Raw genomic sequence first — 21,747 nt, 5'->3', positions numbered from 1 at the left:
TAGGAATTTCTTCTATTCTGGGAACCATTCACTGACTATCGTAACTGACAATTTCCAACCGAGAGGAAAGTCATTTCTTCCAGACTCTCCCTTTCCTCTGGTGGGGGATTATCTGAAGGCCGGCCTTGGACCTCTTCCGGGAGCGGAGACTGCGTGCGCTTGGCACGACCAGCGCGGAACTACCGGGATTGCATGGAGTGGAGGAAAGGCTGATTTTGCCAGCCCTAACTAAATACGTACAGGCGCTCTCCGTATACAGTAGTATATGTACATACATGCATGCAATTCATATTCACCCTCTTACATTTTACCCAGCAGGGGAAAACACAAAAAGGATGTTGATGCGGAATCATAAACCGCGTGGCATTCCCTGAACCATGGAACATTGCAATGAAAGTGTCTACTGAGGGTATTTCAACACGGAGTAACAAGTGTCATGATTGTATGCATATTACGTTACTTTTGTTGATACTTGAAAGGTGTATGCCAATTGGGGCTTTCAGGATCGGATTTGATACCAACCATTCCAATGTCCATATAGTAACATTTTAAAAATTAGAAAATGATACTGATTAATATTATCCAACATCGAGCAAAAACCTACTCGGGATGTGTTTGATATGTTATGCATCATGGTACAGATATAGCAAAATATTTTGGCCTTTTTTCCTTGCATGTGTTGGACCGAATACTTGTCATCAATGCAAGATAATCTCGTAGTTACAACATTGGAAAGCTCCACCGACATTTGGGCTTCATTGTGACCCAACATTGTCTTCATGAGATTGGGATCCAAGGTAAGGTTCTCCATTGTCTACTTAGTATGTTAGATACCGTATGAACATTACGTCAAGTCAGGTGTTCCGCAGGAATCCAGTATAGGGCCATTCCTTTTTATAATACAGTATAATCTCTTTTTAAGAATTGCGTTTATGTGAACAATTCTGATGTATGAATTATTTTTATTGAAACTGATTTTTTGCTTTACAAATTGCTTTGGTCATAAATACCAATCCAAGATAAAGAATCCGGATATACTGTGAAACTTATGTATGTATGCCATTAAGGTGGCTCCAAAACAAGCCTTTTGGGGAAAAATAGCGTGCTTTCCCCTCAAACAATGAAAAAAACAAAATGAGATGTTGAATATCCCTTGAAGATTGATGAAGAAAACTCCTTAAATAGTTAGGCATTTCAAGATCTTGAAACAATATTTTTTTCAAGGCAGTGAGACCAAACAACGAAAAAAAGTATTTATATGATAGATGACAAAATCCAGTATGCTTGAAGTTTTTATTTTCTTATTGCACTCTGTTTTACCTCTAGTATAGGAACAATCCGGATGTTAGAACCGTTTTTGTGATTTTTGGAAGTTCCTATATGCGGAATATACTGTAATTACTGCTCCGATTCTAAACCATGCAACAATTGGCCTGAATTATAAAACGCTTTTTCAACGCAATATTTTAAAAGTTGACAAAAAAATTGCATTTCTGAAGCATGCAAAAAAAGCTAAAAATAGTTCCTAATATCCGTTATATCTTAATCAAAATAAACATTTCACAACTATGACATCATAATTGTCAACCACAAGTTCAATTTATTTGATTTTGAAGTTGACTGGTTTGATGAGCTTTTTCAGTCAGTGGTTCATAGAGAAATGAACACTAATCTCTCCGGATCTTAATCCTATGGACTCTCATTTCAAATCAATTCTCAAGAGGATGTTAGAATATAAAACAAAGCGTTACGTTGAAGCCTTACGACAGGTGCTTAGGATGATCTTGATCCGGAAATGAGACGTATAGTCTGCCCCGAGTTGCACAGAAATTTGGCTCGTTATTCTGATCAGAGCAGGTTCAAATGAATGGCTATTTTTTCAAGATATCATCAGAATACTTCAATTTCGAGTTAAAATGGCAAGTGAAATCTTCTTGACTGCTGTACCGTACATCCGGATATCATCAGAATACTTCAATTTCGAGTTAAAATGGCAAGTGAAATCTTCTTGATACAGTAAAAATCGGATATAAGAGCAAATCGGATGTAAGAGCAGGATTGTGAATCCCCGAATCAAATTATATAGTAAAGTAGCATCGGATATAAGAGCAGAATTGAAGGCAGCAAAATATTTTTTTATTTCCCGCGCTCCACAATGAAGTTTTCGATGGAAACTGGTTAAGTAAGCCATTTTAAAAAAGCAAGTTTTCATCCGCTTTCTCATAAAGACAAACATACATAATGGCTTCTGCCAAGAGAAACACATTTTCCATCAAGGATAGGCAAAAGCTCCTTGCCGATTTTGACAAGCTGTCTAAGATGAGCCTGACCGACGCTGCCCCAAAGTTAGGAGTCAAACGTGCTTCCTTTGGAAAACTCTTGGTTTTTTTTCAAACTTCATAGCCATGTGACAAATTAACTACGTATTTGGTGCATAAACATACAGCCAACACACTCCCCTCCTCGCTTTTTATTCAATTTTTCTTTTCGATTCTTATGGTTGCATTTTGTTTGGACCGTAAAACTACATCAAATTATAGATTAAAAATATGTTTTCCGTCATCAGTTTTGCCTCTGGAGCCGCGGAACTGGAGCATCGGATGTAAGAGCACATCGGATATAAGAGCAGAAATTCACGGCCCAAAAGTTGCTCTTGTATCCGATTTTTATTGTAGTTGTAAATCAAGGAAGCTGTGGCTTGCTTTTAGTGATCAAGAATACATGGCAGGCTCTGCAATATACAACTATGGTTTTGAATCTCGCTTTTGATCCACCAAAGCGGGGTGCACATCAAATGAAGGAAAGGGTTTTTTACATTGACCAGGGAGCATAAGCATTTACATCATTAAGCCCTAAGGTATGAAAAAAAAATACAAAATTGTCGAGCTTAACTTTGCATTGCTTCGAGTCACAAGCGCCTCTTTTAGCTACTACGTACAGTGCAGCAGTTGCCAAATCATTTAGACGCCGAATTCCAAAGTTTTATCTCGTAACTAGAACAAAAACAGTGCGTTATATGCTCGAAGTCAGCAATCAAAAAGTCAACTCCCTGGAATTGTGTGATCTTGTATTGTCGTGCACTAATATAGTAGTAGAGTATAGCCAGTAGTGCTTGGACGAGTCCAGACTCGAGTCCGAGGGCACTCGAGCCTTTTATTCGATTTTGGAGAAATGGGCCGGAATTGAGTCTTTTTGAAAGGACTCTCAGCCGGATTCGTCAAGAAATATTATGCATTTTTTCCTAGAATTTCTCAAGACGAATCTTTTTGCTAGAGTTAACTGACTGTAGAAAAAGACTCGAGTCCAGACTCGGCGAGTCCGGTAAAAAGTTAAAAAATCAGAGGACTCGCCCCAGCACTAATAACTGCTGCATCTGGCTGAGTTTGCCCATTTGTTGAACATTAGTTCACTTAGTCAAGCTCTTAGGATACTCCTGGTTTTCATGATGGACAGAAGAATTTTTCAAAATGGAAATGAAACGTGACGACACACCAGCTTTTGATGTCATAAATGCCTACATTATTCTCCCTGAGGTATCTTTTTGTTCTTCTCCTATTTAGTGGAGAAAACCCGTCACCGTTTGACTTTTTCTAAGAACTCCCTGATCCTCCACCTCGCTCAACTATGACGTCAAGAATAAGATAGTGATGGATGCTTTCCAGGGTCGAAAGAAACAAGAGCGCCTTCACCTTCATTCTTGATGCATGGCCCTGGTTTCTGTGCGTGAGATGGTACCGTACGGTCAGATTGTACAACACATTGTACAACAGAAGTGGCATTCTCTCTTTCACGAGTGAGCATCTCTCGTTCTCGACTGGATTCATATTTTCCCTAGATCAAATCCGTCAAAGCAGGATGCATGATGTAGTACACATACCTAGGAGGCATGTGTTCAGTCCAATCGAAAAACTGTGGAATTCAACAACATTGACCCACACCTTCGTTGGTTCATAGGGAGGTGCCATAATCAATCAATTCCACGCGGCAGTTTCGTCGCGTTGGATTTTGGGTCCAAGATTGAGTCATCCAGGTAGATTGATGTCTAGAGGCTCGACCTGTGGTTTTGAAGGAGTTGATTCAAATTTGGGGAGATAAAATGTACCGTCACTTGTCGACAAGCTAGTTAAGCGTGTTATGACCAGAAGTATCAAATTTCAAAAGTTCGCACACATGGGTGAGTGAACCTGCTATGGTAGTTCATGATTGCCCATGGTTCTGTCAATACCGGTGAGTTTTCAACAGGCCAAGACTGTTACTATACTATTAGAAGCTAATATGGCAGACTTTGGAACTAACTCGCAAACCTATCGTCTATTAAAAAACAACGACAGTAATGACAACAACAACAGCAACAACCGTTGCTGTGTGTGCACAAAATATCTCATTAGGAGGAATGATGAATGAAATGACAAGCAGGAACCCATTGGTATGAAATACTTGGTCGGTATTGTACTACTACCAAAGTCCTCTTTGCCATTGAGAAGTTCTATGTAAAGCTAGCACAATGATAGCATTAGTGTCTAGAACAGCTGCTTTTGGTAAAGAAGTGTCGTGATAAACTCTCTGGCAAGGTAGGCGATAGATTCTTACTTTTCATAAATCACAAATGCAAATTTCATCATTCTCACTCCGAGCGTGTACCTAAGATGGTGGTGCCTCCTGCCATGGATCGATCGAAATGTACGTACCGTACGAAATACACGTACAGTACGTATATGGATGAATCGACTGATAGACGCATGGATAGATGGATGGATGGATGGATGGACAACCAATGGAGATCCGCCCAATCACATGAATGCAACTTTAGGTTTGAAGTTCTTCAGGAGACTTACTGCGTGCAGGTAGAAGTTAAGACGAGGTACTAGCTACCGGAAAGTACATGGGTACGTACGTATGAGTAGTAGAGTGCACGGCAATTGAATAATGTTTAGTATTGCAACCAGAGATTCCAAGTGACTTTGACAATAACAACTAAGAAGAAGAAGGTGATGATGATGATGATGATGATGAAGATGATGAAGACGAGCAATCCAGTGAGACGCCATTCAAATGAGAACCCACATTACTGTACTCAACTGATGAATGTGGGTGCTGCACTACCACAATTGAAATGGCAAATTACCAAACTGGAAAAAAGATCCAGTCACGTCCATTGCCAAACCGAATGAAAACGTAATGCCTCGTTAAATGGCCAACGAGCTTGGCGATCTCCATACCGTATGACTTGTTTGATGTGAGGATTGGGTGACCAATCTCACTATCTAAATCAGTGCGCATAAAAAACATTTCATAAGTTCATTCTTTTTCTTTTAAACGCCACACTTTGCCTAAGAGAGGTTTAAAGTATTATCTAATGGTTTGCGTCGACTTCATTTGTCAAAGGAGAAGCATCTTCTTGACATGTTTGTTCCGAAATCGATACCCCTCGAAACCAGAAAATCGAGTGGAGCATTGACGATCATTCCTGTTTTGGGGATTTGTAAATAATGTTACAAGTTTACAAGCAGTTTTAGAATTACAACTTCGAGGCTTTGCAGGCTTGCAGGTTTGCAGTGCGATGAAATTTACTCAGCCTTAAGTAAGAATATTTTTTTGAAATACTTATCTGAGCGGATTTTATGCTCAATCTAGGGCCGTTCGATGTAACCAAGTTCCGTAACTTGAAGTTCATGCATTCTCCCCTTAGCTGAAGGTTCTTTATTACTGGTCACTTGGCAACTTCCATTCATACCATCCGTAAAAAGGATTCATAGCACTTGACATTCACTTATTCAAGTTTAACCGTCGCCAACGACGTGAAGTGACACCTGAGTGATCGTACCATGATGCCTGCGTAACATTGAATAACAACTTTTGACACAAAATCCTAAGAAACGTGCTTATCGCCAAGCCATCGGTTCATCAACGTTCACATGATCCTATGTCGAAACAACCGTTGATTGTCAGCTCCTTTTAAAAATTGGGTATTGCCTACTCAGAACATAGTTGTTCAGGCCAGTGTACGAATGATAGAAGATGCCTCATTGATGCTAGCTAGCACCTGACAAATGACCAATTGATCGGTAGATAATGATTCCTAATGGAATACGTAATTAAAGCCTCTGTCTGATAAGTACAGTCAGTAGGTGTGGGTCCTATGAATATCGTAATGTTGGCTTCCAGGCAATCTCTGATCTAATCCAACGAGCGTCATACCCATAGCACCCATAGGGTGAGATCGTGGACGTATTGTCAAAAGAACATGCAGACACACACACACTCATTTCATAATTGTTAACTACAATGGCGTCATAAAGCACCCCGATCTGATGTGTACGTCCGTCCACAATCGTCTTAATGGAAAATGTTATCAACAGGCGTCTCAAACGCCCACAACGTACGAGAGACCGACAAATCGACAAATCGACAAATCGAGTGAAAAGGTTACTTGGTTAGCTGGAAGGGAGGGAGGCAGATTATGGTTAACCGCAGATCTCCCGTTTTCCATCACCTAGATGTTCTCACATGCGGCATCACTGCGATTTCGAGGGGACTCCAACAAATGTAGTACTTCAACGAACACAATATTCAGGACAATGAATCAATCTCAGTGGCCTACCGGGACACAAGATTGAATTTTTAAATGTCCCGAGAATTGTCAACCGCTCCAGGGCATTGCTAATCAATATTTCGCTCGGCTAAGACCGTAAAAAAACAAGGGGAGGGGATCTGCTCTCCGCTGTTCAAGTGGATCGTGACTGTAATGAGTAATGAAAGGCTTCTCGACCACATTCTAAACCCTTCAAATCGACCTGAAGTTTGAGCGCCCACTCTTGTTCATCACCTTAACCTCTGACATTGGCAACTCTTCTAAATCACGGCCCCTTCCTTGCTGCCCAGAAACAGAAAAAAAATACCTCTCTATGGCCAACCAGCCCTGTTTATGTGCCTATGTATGTCCGTGTGTGTCCCTCTTTTTTTCGAAATGCATACTCTTCTGATAGAATTGATCTGAGCCTGACCGGAATACTGTACAGTACTCTCGGCTCTCTGACTTACTGATTGACTGACTGGATGGATGCTACGCTGCTCCAACCCATGACAGACCATTCCTAAGGACGACACCAGGAATACGTACATCAGGGCCACGAAGGCAGCCCGATGTTCAGTCATGAGGTGCTTGGCATTGCGGTGCTAGAAGAATCAAGACGACGACGTACTCTCCATTGGTTGCCCCGATCGTACGATTGGGGGAATCCAATCCCAAACCAAGTTGTTGGCTCGAATTGGCCGGCGACTGACTTCCAACCACTTTGGAAGTGAAGAAGATTCGAGGAAGACCTGAGGAATGTGCTCCATTCGTCTGCGGTCCTGAAAGCCACGCTGCGCCACCCGTGGTTTACATGATGTTAATAATCACACTTGATGACCCGATGCCAGTTGATGAGCAAGATAAAGAGGGAATAACTTCCAATACAATCACTACAATAGCTCAACAACATTTCGGGCTAATACAGAATTACACATGTCCACCTGTGGTGTATTTACTATTTGCACACTCAGATTTTGAGAGCATTTGATGATGTTAAGGGGGGGAGGTTATAGAGCTTTTTCAGCCATGAGACGAGTTCATTTATTTTAGCCCAGTCCTCTTGTCAGTTAGCTGGTTTGGGTTGTTACTTTGGGTATTGGAATTTTGGAATGCTGTTCTGGCTGAGCGCCTTTGTTTAACCCAAACACGATTTGGATGACCTCTGCCAGTTCCATCATCTTACATAGTCAATATCTCAGAGTTAGCTAGCTAGATAGCTCGATAGTCAGTCGTCTTACTGTCCGTTGCTCACCATTAATTGATCGTTATGGCGCCAGAGATCCCAGTGCAACATGGCTGTGCAACACACATGTTGCGACACCCATTATCAAGGAAGAGAGGTAAAAATTTAATTTGCGGCATTTTTGATACCTCCTTCGAGGTGGCATGAGCATCGCATATCTTCGATCATAGAACGGGATCTGCTGTGAATGTGCGTTAGAACCATGCTGATCTTGGGCTGTCTTTTTTTGTTTTGTAAACCAAACTTGTAAGCGACACTCATCATGTTGGTTGGTGTGTCACTTTGAAAACAATTGAACCTCCTACGCCGCTCCCTGTTGGTGTGATTTTTGGTGAATGATCTGCAGGTAAATATACACTTACAAATATGTATCAAACAGGATGATGATGATGATGATGATAATGATGATGATTTAGCCCTATCCGTCCATCTTTTGGAGCGAATCACCATTTGGAAACGGAGATGGTAACCCATGATTGCCCCCCCCCCCCCGTGTAAGTCCAATAGGACAAAGTTGGGCTTCTTCAAGTTATGAAGAAAAAAAAAATTCCAATTTGATGTAGTCCATTTATTTGGCTGTTGGTAGGTCCGTCCGCACTGGTGTCAGTATTATCACCTACAATAATTATCCTCCGAAGGAATGTCCTTGTTTCCTAACGGTAAATGTATTGTTCCAAGTCTGAGTCTAAAGTTTACGAAGGGCTTTAAAAAGGTGAAGTTTGTATGAGGTAGCTACGAGTATTTCATATTGAATAATAATGATTCAAAACTGACGAGTCAACTCACTCTCTTGCTCAATTTTTGCCCTGTCCCAACCCTGCAAAAATACACCTCAATAGAATCGCAGAATGTACCGGAAATAATTGTTGAAAGCCAAGTGAAGCTTCGTGCCCTGACGATTTTGGCCGAATCTTTGGATTATTTGGAAAGATGGGTTTCTATTATTCCCACATAAAAAGTAAGAGGAGGAAAAGCTAAATGTTATTCATTTGAGTAATATGTTGTGAAGTGTGAGCTCTGGGAGGATAGATAATAGGTAGCAACACAACAAGAAAGCATGACTAATTGTTTTGGGAAGCTGCGATCAAATCAAACATTGAGGGTTTTCCCAAGACATTACATGATATTACTTTCTAGGATTGATCGTGAATCGAGGATGTTTGGGGTGCTCGGCCCGTTGATTAACTTGGTGAATAATACAAAAAACAGTCTTAGATCTTTCAATTGATGTCGAATAGATATCCAACTTGCGAGTCTGGTGATGAATTAGAGTATCTATTATGGTGGGTGAGTGGTGCTCGTTCATGTCCATATTGATTCCGTTGCATCCTCATTTACACCACGCACTGGATGCAGTAGTAGTTGCGACCAAGCCAGTTGGTGAACAAGCTCACAATGAAAGGCTGGCCAGAATCCTCCCCAATAATCATCATCCAAAACAACAACAACAACAATAATAATAATGATAACAACAGCCACAACAATATTTGTGATGGATGGTTCGAACTTTGGTTACCCTCGCTCTTACAGTATTTTTCCATTCTCGGTGACCTATCCTATCACTAGAGACGAGATATTATACTCTCATATTGGAGAAGCCCGTCGTATGCGAGTTCGTTCAACCACTGTCCTCTTTTACTCCCCTGTTCATTCCGAAACTTTACCCGTACACATAAATGTTAATCTGACGAGGTACAATGTTTGTAACTGCACTCAAGCACATTTAATACCAGCAACAAGGTGATGATGATGATGATGATGATGACGAAGAAGAAGAAGAAGAAGAAGATGATGGTGGTATTGATCACGCGGATGTGGATCGCTCGAAAACTGTTCATTCTCTGGTTTTGGGTGTCCGATGTGTACGTATGTAGTAGGTGTGGAGAGCCTCATGCCGATTCGGCACAACAGACCTCAATTAATTTCCATTCATTCCAATGATACCTTTGTAGCTGAAACGGATCTGGTGGAGGTGGCGGACGGAGAGAGACATGGAGCTCCGTTTCATTCCTGATGGATGATATCGACGTCAGTTGATCAAGGACCTGCATCAAATAACACGAACAACAAATGAACTCCCCATAATCTGATTGTGATGCTCGAATAGAACGATTCCAAACAGGCTGAGGGCCAAATTGGGCCAAGATTCTCAAGTGCGTATAAATGAGGATGAAATTGGATAAAAATTCATCCATCCATCCATCCATCTATCGATGAAGGCGATCAGGGTTTTAATCCTCCCGATTGTGGACCCCCTTATTCTTTAGGGTCAACCAGATAATGAAGAGATCGTTCGATGATGCATCCTTGTCATTGCATAATCAATCCAACATTTTTGATACTTGTGACGGAATGATCTTGTTGTAACGACCCTTGGCTTTTAAAGTATAATGAATGGTCACTCATTTGTCTTGAGTAACCTCTTCAACCCCTTGTCGCACGCTTTGTCTCGGTGGTCTCTTCAGGACCCACTATTAAGATACCGTATGGCCGTTGAGTATGTATGCAAGCCAAGTTCATTCTCGACCAATGCCAGATCCCTTTATTTATGGGTCATGTCCCTCTCGAATCTGGTTCTCTTGTCACTAAAGTGCAGCTCATCTTCTTCATCTTCTTCTTCAAACCTCCCTGCCAAGGCCAAATGGGATTTTGAATGTTGTTGGCCCTAAATCAGCGAACCTTTGTTCTCTTCGAACTTCCAAACATGACACCAGAATGAGTGTGACCCTCGTTTTCCAAGCCGAACGAACGACCGACTTCAGAGCTAAGAACTGCATGTAGCTCTCCGTATTCCCGGAGCACTCGCACAAACCATCATTTGATTGTCATTTTAGCCAGTATGGGGTGTTAATCTATACCAAACCCCCGGGGATCATAACTATAAGTCTTATTTCACAATAGTGGCAAATACCTCTTGGTGGCACCCACCAAGATATATCCTTGGAAAGTTGATGCTACACGATTATTTTATTGACCAATTTTCTGTGAGACTGGACCATTGAGTGTTGGCCATGATTTTAGTCACCCAGGAACAAGATCGGGGATGAGAGGAAGACATTTTAGGCCAGATTGTTGGGACAAGGAATCCTCAAAAACCATATGATGTATAAAGCAAAATCCGGACGCTCAATAGGACAAGTTCGCCGAAGAGCCAAAACCCAACTTGTCAGTAGAGGGAGACTCGAATTTCTGGAGAGCTTTTTCAATAGTTTTTGCCTTCCCGAAACGGCTCTCTCTGGTTCTCCACATGCTAATGCTACACCTAGTTCGAGAGTACGATTGGAGCTTTATATATTAGTGCACACTAACGCACTGAATCTGTTTTGATGTATTGAAGATGAATGCAGTAGGGCAACAACCAAGACGACAGGTTCCAAAATTGGCTTTTTGAATCTCTCCACTTGTTGATGACCCAAGTAGTTGTGACCAACGTGGTCGGGCACATTTTTCTTGTACATCTAAGTCGGCAGGCGGGTGTCTTTTGAGCAAGATTTATTTTCGCCCACTATGACACCGCTGGAACAAAGCCATCATCGTCCCAAGGATTATTTTGCCCAACGCAATCGTTGTCTGTTGAAAATTCGAGCTATGTCACTGCCATAACCTCAAGTGATGAATAGTAAAGTGGTATTTAGGTACAGTAAGTCTCATCGAAGAGTGCACATACTACGTACAGCGTAGTCAACGTGATGTTGTAGTAGACAAACACTTCATGTTACATAATGAGTAAATTGTTGTGCTGTTGTTTTTCCGTACAAACCAATTTATGACCAAACGAAGTCTGCCATAAATTCATTTGCGTTTGATCATTTGTACTGTACTTATTGTGTGGCAAAAGGATCTTCTTCTTCTTCAGGTTAGCGCTACTCACACCTGCTCGAGCTTCCACAGGAATCCATCCAGCCAGTCATCTACCTTCTCACTCACTTCTCACTCACCGAGAGTCGGATATGGCCGTTCAGATTACTACTATATTCGGGGAGTTAAAGCTTAGGATATGTGCAGTCTAACAAACTTGGGCAATTACATGGTAAAGTCATGCGAGAAAGGCCCTCTTTACTCCTGATCATTGGCCAGTCTTTCTTAATGGGCTCTGAATGATTGGAATCCATTAGATCTGATATCTTTCGATCATAAAAAGTGTTTGTGCAGACAATCAAACTAAAATTATCAATCGTAGCCAAGCTTGGGAGAAAAATACCATCCTCCATCCAATATTTAATGTATCGTCATTAGTTTGGATCGTTAGCTTAGAGATTGGATTTTGCTCTTTAAAGTGTTGGCAGCTAATGAAGTGTTTGATCCAGACAAAACCTACCTGCCTTTATAACACTCAGAACCAAGCATGCTATAATATAATATAATATAATTATAATATAATATAATGTAATATAGCCAGACGCATTCAAGTATGTGAAAGAAACTCCTTTTGGGACTAACCAGTGGGCAATGGACTCTTGAAGTCCAAGTTGATCAATTTTGGTTGTCGTAATTGCGTGTTGAGGCGAAGGCGAAAGGGGGGGGAGGAGGGGATGAGGGGAACTCTCTCATGCCTAACACGGGGCCTACGTACATCGAGTCTACGATAGATTGCGGTGAAGAAAGGAATGTCTTGAAAATTACCACCAGGTGCATGAGAGCCGGGGGTACGTAGTAAACATTGTATTGAACGGTAAGACAGTCTGGTGATCATGCACCTCAGACGACGAATCAGACTCTACGACCAGTCCACCAACTATTACACACCATGGTGGACAGGCGTATTAGCAACTCCTTGGGAAGAACGAGAACATGGTTACCCAACCACTTGGTGGTTGATGAATAGTCGAACCACAGTTTTCGTTCGTCAAGAGCCATTTCCGGCCGGCCAAGTCAATTAGGCCGTGCAGTTGTCGGAAAGTCATGAGGAGAGATATGAATTTCGGAGTATTTTAGCCCAATTGGTGCCAATTTTCAGGTCCGTGATTTTTTACCCAGGTCCCAAAATCATCATGGGCCCTAAGGGTAATTCAAATTATGGCGCAACTTTATTATTGCACATTGCCATGGTGTGCCACTGTCTCCTTCAAGTAGAGTCAAGAGAACCCCTGGCATCGGCTTGAGTGAGTCTTAAACAAAGAATTGGTCCGGACATTTCACATTCCACTCTGTCACATATCAGTCAGTAGCAATTTTTAAATCATGGGAATCAATCATCACATCCTCGCGGTACATCACATTGGCTCTCATTATTAGATTAGTATCTAGCGGCTGAACTTTGATTGGATTTAAACACGATTGCACGCGAGTAAATCGGCTATCGACGCTAAGGTACATTCTCATTAGAGCTCATTCTGAAGACGCTCTTGGGTCAGGGTATAAATCACGTGGCGTTTTTTTGTTAAAAAAGATAATGGCTCTCTGGAGCCTCGCCAGAAGGTTCGTTGAATCGTCTGTGGTCAACTTACTCGTATTTGGTCATATTCATTGTTTGCCAGAGAATCTATTTGGTTCCATCAATGGCCAGACTGTACACTATGTACGAGTACGTCGTAGCACTGTAGTTACTCGGAAAAGAGCAACGGGGAACAGAGCGAGAGAGAGAGAGAGAGAGAGAGAGAGATGGATGGAAATAGAGGGGGAGTTAGTCAGTGACAATAACGCCGGGGGCCCTCAGGTCGTAAAAATCTAAGAAAGAAACATAAAACTANCTGTGGTCAACTTACTCGTATTTGGTCATATTCATTGTTTGCCAGAGAATCTATTTGGTTCCATCAATGGCCAGACTGTACACTTTGTACGAGTACGTCGTAGCACTGTAGTTACTCGGAAAAGAGCAACGGGGAACAGAGCGAGAGAGAAAGAGAGAGATGGATGGAAATAGAGGGGGAGTTAGTCAGTGACAATAACGCCGGGGGCCCTCAGGTCGTAAAAATCTAAGAAAGAAACATAAAACTAAATCAAGCATGTCACAAAGACATTCTCGTTCGTCCATCTTTGATCCCCTTTGGACACAATCTTCTTCGTGTCTCCGCTTCAATTAAATGGTTTAAGTTAGCCAGTTCTACTGGGCAGCTACTTATTTGACCGCAGAGTTCAAGGACCAACAAGGACGCGATGCTCTCCATCCAGTTCACTGACCAACCAACCCCTGAATGTATCACTTCTACAGAACTCCCCAATGGACAATCCGATCACGACCCCTGGCCAGTGTTGAAGTCTCCTCTTCCTTTCTTCCTCAGCTTCTTCTTTCTACCTTTTCGTCTTGGTCTTGTTCCTCGCCGGGTTTTCCTGGTTATTCGCCCAAAAGCGATTACCTCTCCTCAAGGTCGTTTCGGAAGAAGAGACGGAGAGACGGAGAGACAGAGAAGAAGAGGACCAAGACGAACCAGACGATGAAGCTCCTCTCCGTTGTACATACTAGCTGTCGTTCTCAGGCATTTGTCGCGGTGGATCGGGTTCAAGCCGACCAAGGGAAGGAAGGCAACGAAAACGACGAAGAAGAAGGTCCATCTATTCACCTGCTTCAAAGCCACCCCAACGTCGGTCCAGAGGGAGAAATACCTCGTTCAGGGCTGTGCTCAGATGAAACCTGGCAGGCTTGAGAGATGGTTGTTCGACTTACTTCAGCACTTCAGCTTGGACTTACATACGTATGTACACTTCTTCTCAGACGTGTATTGGAATCGGTGTTTCACGGTACTGCATATTTAAGAAGCATGAGCAAAAAATATGAAACCACCCTTTGGGGTTGACTTGATCTATAGGCTCAGATGTAGTAAATTTAAGGGGGATGCAGCTAAGGGGTTATCTGATAAATCGCCTTTTGAAATCGAATCCGACCTGAGAATGTAATCCAAAACAGATTTGGTGTGGAATTCGGCTATTTGGAGAGGACTGGCGCAACCCATAAATCTGGACAGCCTGCGAAGGGCTTCATTGTCGAGTTTTGATTCTAAAATGAGCTTTGTTAGCAGCAATGATAATGAAGTGTCCAACAAGAAATTATTCTGTAATGTCCAGGCCACGAGTCCTGAATTTGTTTGCTTTGATGTTTAAAATACCTCAGATTTTTAAGACTTTGCATAGTCAATGGGTCCTTGTGGTCGACTTTAATCTCCGACTACAAGGGAGTGTTTGCTCTTAATCCTCAAATTGAGTAGCGAGTCTTGAGTCATTGGAGAGTTTCAGACTGCTTGCCGTTATCTCGAAGTCACTGAATCTTTCGTATGTTCAATTAGTGCTTTGAAAATCAACATCTATCACAAACTATTTGGCAAACATGGATCAATTAAAAGATCTTCCGTGGGTCAACAACGTGATCATGATCATTGCATATCTCTTCCTCCTCCTCACCATCATTATGATCATCATCATCCGTCGCAACTTCGTGATCTTCTGTCTATCCTGCCTCTGCCTATTCCTGAATTTACCGGTATGGCCGAAGTCAAGGCAGAGGAGCAGAAGTGTTCATTTGTTTGTTACTTTGCTGAAGCAAAATAGATATTCAAAAACATCGGAGTGGGTCGTGATTGCAAATCTTCATTGGGGTCTTTTGTCAGAACAATTGTAGCTGGGAAAGGAAAATCGTGGGGATGATTTGACGGCAGTCTTTAACGAACACCCAATCGTCTTCCCTTAATATCTACTCAAGAAATTCATCTTGTAAAGAATGTCCACCTATTTCAATACAATGCTGCCTGATTTGTTTGAACTGAGATGTGCATTATGGTGTTAGTAAAAGAAAATCACACTTCAACGAAAAATAACGTACAAAAAAAAAGTATTAGCAACGGATATTGAACTAAAAGATAGTTAATCTGATACAACATCGCTTCTCCTTTTGGCCTTGAGTGCGACCTTCAATTTCTGGACTGTGGGGGTCACACCGGCAAGGTGACCTCCAACTCGGATCTCATCTTCGGAGATGGAACTCCGTTATAGTATGCCCTTTTTTAAAGGATACCTTCAATCACTTGCCTGAGCTACACTTTCAGGCCCTTGGGGTTGGGATGTGGATGTGAAGGCAGCCATTGCTCCGTGTCTGTTTTCATTGGCAACCAATTTGTGGGTTAGCCTGCTACTTGGTATGCAAATCCCGGCCAAACATTGACGATTAACGTGTTGGTTGCAATGGACTTGAATGGACTGGTCTCATATTTTGTTTCCCTCTCACAAAAGCCAACTGAATGTATAGACCAGGTACTTGCACTCACTCAACGAGAATGAAATGAGTAGAGTCTACATAGAACATGTCCGATTATCGAATGGGCGAGACGGCGAAGTTCAGTTCAGATTCTTTCGACGGTGGTATACAATATGTGTGCACGATATGTATGCACTCAAATTCGAACATAACTGGATAACTGGCTGGCCAAAAACATGATAAGCGTATATTTAATGGTAAATAACGAAGCGTAGCAATAGTGATGACAATCATCAAAGAAGTTGAAGGCGATATCAACAACGGCAACAAGTGAAAGAGAGGATAATGGCCAGTGGTGAAGAAGAAGACAAAGAGAGAGAGAAAGACTGGAAAAAGACGAGGAAGAGGAGGGGGAGGAGGAGGTGGAGGGGGCGGGGAACAAGTCAGAACATGACGAATGTGTCAAGACAGATTTTCAGTGTTTTTCAATCCCGGTGTTTTAAATGGTGCACCCCTCTGTCATATTACCAATTCGAATCTAAGGCTATTGTTAACTGAATGCTAAATGTAGGAAAACATATAGAAAACCCATGACCAATGGTTTACGTATATACATAGGTGCTTGTTAATTCAGTACGGTCTTGTGACATGGCCTCACACTGGCCAATTCTTGCATTGGTTTCGGAAAAAGTCATCAACCTCCAAATACAGGAATGTATATAAAACTGAGTGGCATTAATGTTCTTCTTTTTTTGCCTTGCCAATTGTGTGTACAAAGTGACTGACGCACTTGAATCATCTTGTAAAATGTTTTACCAATCTTGAGCTTTAAATGCTATATAACATCATTTAGCCCCCCATTAAGGTGTTGTTTAAAATATGCCTTTCAGATATAACAAAGACACTTAGTCATGCATTCACAAGAATTCCAAAGGAAATGCTTCCAACAATCAAAATTGCGGATTTGGGCATTTCCCGAGGACTTCGTAGATTTGCGATTGTTCCAGTTTTTTAACACGCTTGCAGTAATGTAAGTTTTTTTTAACCGAGCTAGAATGACATAAACCAATGAAATCAGTGATGTTCCTTCTGATTCGGCGAGCCAGAAAAATTACAAGATGTGTATTTCACTGAAAAAACTTGAGAAGGCCTACCATGCCTCACATTCATGCTTCTAAGAGAATGTCCATATGAAATTAATTGTGAGAACGGTGATAAAGTTTAGGGAAATGCATTTTAAGGATCGAGTTTGAGAAACACTCGGTCGAATCCAAAAGATATTAAGACGTTCAGCTTTAGATTTATACGTTTCTCAGACATATCTCAATTTGTCTAATTTCCGGAAGTGTTTTTCAGCACTCAAAAAGAAAATATTATACTGAATAAAAAGTATTTATGGTTAAGGCGAGGACAATTTAAAACGTGCAGTTGAGGGGGCGTTTTTTTCAAGCCCCCTTGAGTACACATTTGGATGTTACATATATCTAAACAATCAAAACTGACAAAACCAAAGCTAAGAAAATCGTTTCATTCAAAGAGGCAGCCAGAATGTCAAACGTTCCTTATAGAACTTGCACGGGCAGCTCAAATCAGCTTTTAAGGTGTCAAGCTACTATTGAGTTCATTCAGACGTTGCAAATTGCGTTAGGCAATATTTGAATATTTGAAGTAATTTGTGTGAACAATGGGGGCACAAATTCTGATGACCTCATAGGCCACCCTATGGATTACTCAATCGTTTCTACTAACCAATTTACCCTTCAAATTCAATTGTTTGGCCAAGCGAGTTTCCGATCCAGTTCTCAATTCAGTTTGCCCAATATCTACTTCCGATTCACTTTTAGTATCCTCTTTAACCACAACGTCCTCTGATGTCCCAAATAGATTTTGATAGCGAGCGATGGTAGGTGTGCAAAAAACGAAGTGGTTTTGGGTCCGCAATATATCGAGGAATGAAACAAAAAACAAGAACCTCAGCCTGAGTATCGCGGAAGTTACCTGGTGTCCTGAGAAGCCGCCAACCGGGATTTGACACCCTGTCATAAGGACCAACACATTTGATGAAGTTACTTACCATGTACATCTTCATGCCGACATACTGTATGGATTGTAACGTACGACGAAGACACCAAGTTTTGAATATCATATATGGAGCCATCCGAATTGGGCTGGTCGTGGTCGTGCGATACTAATATTTCTACTATTGATGGTCTAAACAACTAAACTGTATTAATAGATGAGATGTCGTTACTCATATGGCGTTCATAGATGAGTACCAATTGGCTCCTCTTAGAATAAGGAAATAAACAATCAGGCGATTTTTACTCAAGATGGGACTTGAGATTTCAACTCAAGGCACTCTATTCTTCTCAAACAGATGAAGTCCTGTCCATGTTGAAGTGTGTAATTCTGATTGGCTCAACAATCTCTTTTGAGAGCTATTGAAGCACCAGCATGAAGGTGGTTTTAGCTGAATCATTGTATCTGTGCATCTTCTTGTCTTCGTTGAAGAGAATCAGAGACTTGGCCTTTCCTTGGCATGAGGACCATTTTTATTCTCATTTTTGGGGAGAAGAAAATTATGCCTCTTTGCCCCCGTAACTAACGACATCCACGATAATACGAGTTATTCTATACGCCCGCATAATACGTACAGTACACCGGATTGCCTGGTTTTTGTGCCGTCTTAAAGTTCAAGAGGCATCGTTCGATGTGTCTTTAAAAGACCGTATCGTGTTTGCCATAGTTAATTATAAACTCGAAAAAAAAATCGTTCTTTTTGTTCATATGTGTGTGCAATATTCAAGGAGACGGCTTTCTTGAAACGTCTTGGTTGACCTTTGAGCGAAACAAGTCGAGCTTTCATTTTTTCAACTTCATTCTCTTAATGGTTTTGGTGTCCGTCCCCATCATTACCAATATTCGTTTTCCATCGATTACTCACCATTTACTCATTTACGAGCTTGCTTTTGTGTCTCCAGTTTTGATGGTATGTATGTAAGTTCAAGAGACAATAAATAGTAGCAAGCGCATTTGTGAGCCGGCATTAAACCGGATTTGAATCTTTTTTTTCAAGTTTGCTTTTTGTAGATTTTTTTTGCTCTCTTCTTGAAACCTATCACGATCAGGTATTGCACTGGCAGATTTTGATCGTCGATTTCGCTGAAGAGAGGAGTCAAAAAAGGTATTCTCTTTGGAGAACTTGATCGTCATCAATGAGTAAGCTCATCTTCATTCATCGAGATAGAAGCATCACTAATGCATCCACCCGCACTCCACTCCAGTACCAATCCGTCCTCCAATTCTAAGAAGATATTTTTCGCTTCACCTGAATTTCAGAATGATGAGTGTACTACATACAACATACCGTACATCCGTACCCAGATATACGACTTGCATCGACGAATTCTAACTGAAATGAATGGCTATTTGTGGTCCTGATTGATGACAAATAACCAGAACAAGCCAGTGACCTCAAATGGCTGAAGATGAGGATTCTAGAATGATCTGGGGTATATTCACACATACGAAAGTACATGGTCCTTAGTACATCAAAATAAGCCCAACTCGTTCCCTATCCAAATGGTCGTGGTGGTGTTGAGTCACGAAATCTACGTCCCACATCCAATTCAAATTCAGACCAGTTTAGTTGAAAGCTCCTAGTCCGCCGAGATAGGTACATTACTTGGAATCTATGAATCTGCCTAGGTGATTGTGTTTGGCCAAGTTCTAATGAATAGACCCCGTAGACCTCCTCGTCAAATGACCCAAGTTTCAGCTGGCTAGCGCGGAGTTGTCGATGAAAAACGGCGATTTCATGACGCAACTAAAAAGAACAGAAGTACTGTTGTTGGAGTAGACGCCGACGATGACGATGAGCCCAATGAGAACGACGATATAGTGATGAGGCTTCAACCAGGCACCTTTGATAACCATTTGCAGCGTAATGTATGAATATGCACTCTAAACCATAGTAGATGGTTGGCCGTTGACGATATCTTTGAGCGAACACCGCCGGTCTACGAACTCTCGTCAAGAATGTATTTTTGAGCGTACGGTGATCGAATGTACTACATACCTACTAGACGTACTAGACGTACCAACGTGCTGTTATGTGCCTGCTCGCTGAATGAGCACGATGGGTACAACCAACCCTTAGCCCGTAAGGAGAGCGAGAATACACGAAAAACATGGACATCACCACGATGAAAGGAATGCAAAACACGGCTTAAATTCCAGTCAGATTTGATCAATTCCTTGGCTTGATTTTGATCCAAAACTACAAGCTCATTAAAAGTGTGTCATCTACTAAGAAAACCTTTCTTATGAAAGGCTCAGTGGGTTTCAAACACATGAGCATTTAAAGTTATTAGAGGCAAATATTGTTTGACCAAAATTTGGTGAAGAAGACACCAGAAGCAAAACTAACTACACGTTCAAGTCCATGCACTTTGGACGGTAGGGAAGATGAAGCCGGCGAACCCGCACAAACACTGTACGTATGTTGTCAGTGGTTGGGTTCGTATGGTCGTCTCTTTGGTCACCTTGCGCTCCGAGTTTGAACCGGAGGGGGGGGATGCTTTGGTCCTTGGGGCCCTGGCAATGCTCGGAAGCAAATGAGAGACACCATGTCCAAGGAAGACTGATTTGATGACAATGATGATGACGATGATGAAACCGACCACATCGACCAGGTAAGATGCTTCCAAGAAGTGAATGTGCAAGTACGTGTACGCTTATAAGCCTATGTGTATGTATGAATGTTGTTGTTGTCATTTGTGACCATTTTGTTTGCCTTAAATCGCCAATTCACAACAGTATTGATCATAACGAGCCGCACCGCCATGATAGCACGGCATGCCCAAGCACGGTTTTCGAATAGCCAGCCACAAAAACGGATAGCGGTGGGGCGATTTTCGTCGTCGGTTCACATAAGCGCTTCTTCATTTCCACGGCCCTCCTCTCTCCCGAATTTGTTGGGACCTGGCCGCCCTCTCGGTGGGCATCGGATCAAACGCCGGACCATTGGTTGGCCACACACCGGTTGATTCTCCGGATAATTGTAAAGAAGAAGGGAAGGGGATCGGGAGGGAGGGAGAGCTACTGTTGCCTGTTGCCTTGAGTGTTGCTCTCCACGACTTCTTGGACGTCGTTGAAATCACTCAGACTTTCAATGGCTCTTCCCGGACAGACAGACCGATGGATGGACGGATAGATGGACGGATAGATGGACGGATGGACGGATGGACGGACGGACACGACCCTGGCAATTTGACTATTTTGGGGTGACTAGGATCGGCTGCTTGAATTTTAGTGTGAATGATCACGATGTTGACGAGCTAGTTGTTGCATCACTGTAGACAAAAGCAGAAGGAGGAGCCACAGTAGAGGTCGTTTGGCTAATTCTGAGAAGACCATACCCGACCGAGTGCTGTGTGAGCTGCTCCCTGAAAATTCTGACCCACCCAAAAAGCCCAGAAAATTTCAAGGCAGGGCCCAACGTCATCAAAATCGGGGGGAGAGCTCCGCGCTTCGTACTACTACCACCACCACAACAACAACAGCACCAACGACTTCTTTTTCTACTACTACCATCATCACAACTACTATTTCATCTTATTAAGCCGAACGATTCGCTCATTCTTGAAAAAGGAATCCTCAGTTCAAGTCAGGCTGTAGCAAAGGCAACAATCATTCCGAAATTCCAAGTTGGTCCCAAAGACCGAAGATAAACGAATAAGTTCATCTCGATCCACCCTTTTGGGCCCCGCTCGTCGGGTTCCGATCTCACTGAACCCCAGGAAC

This window comes from Tigriopus californicus, chromosome 1 (genome assembly GCF_007210705.1).
Source record: "Tigriopus californicus strain San Diego chromosome 1, Tcal_SD_v2.1, whole genome shotgun sequence".
In the NCBI taxonomy this organism is placed as follows: domain Eukaryota; kingdom Metazoa; phylum Arthropoda; class Copepoda; order Harpacticoida; family Harpacticidae; genus Tigriopus; species Tigriopus californicus.
Note: the sequence above shows the minus strand (reverse complement) of the source record.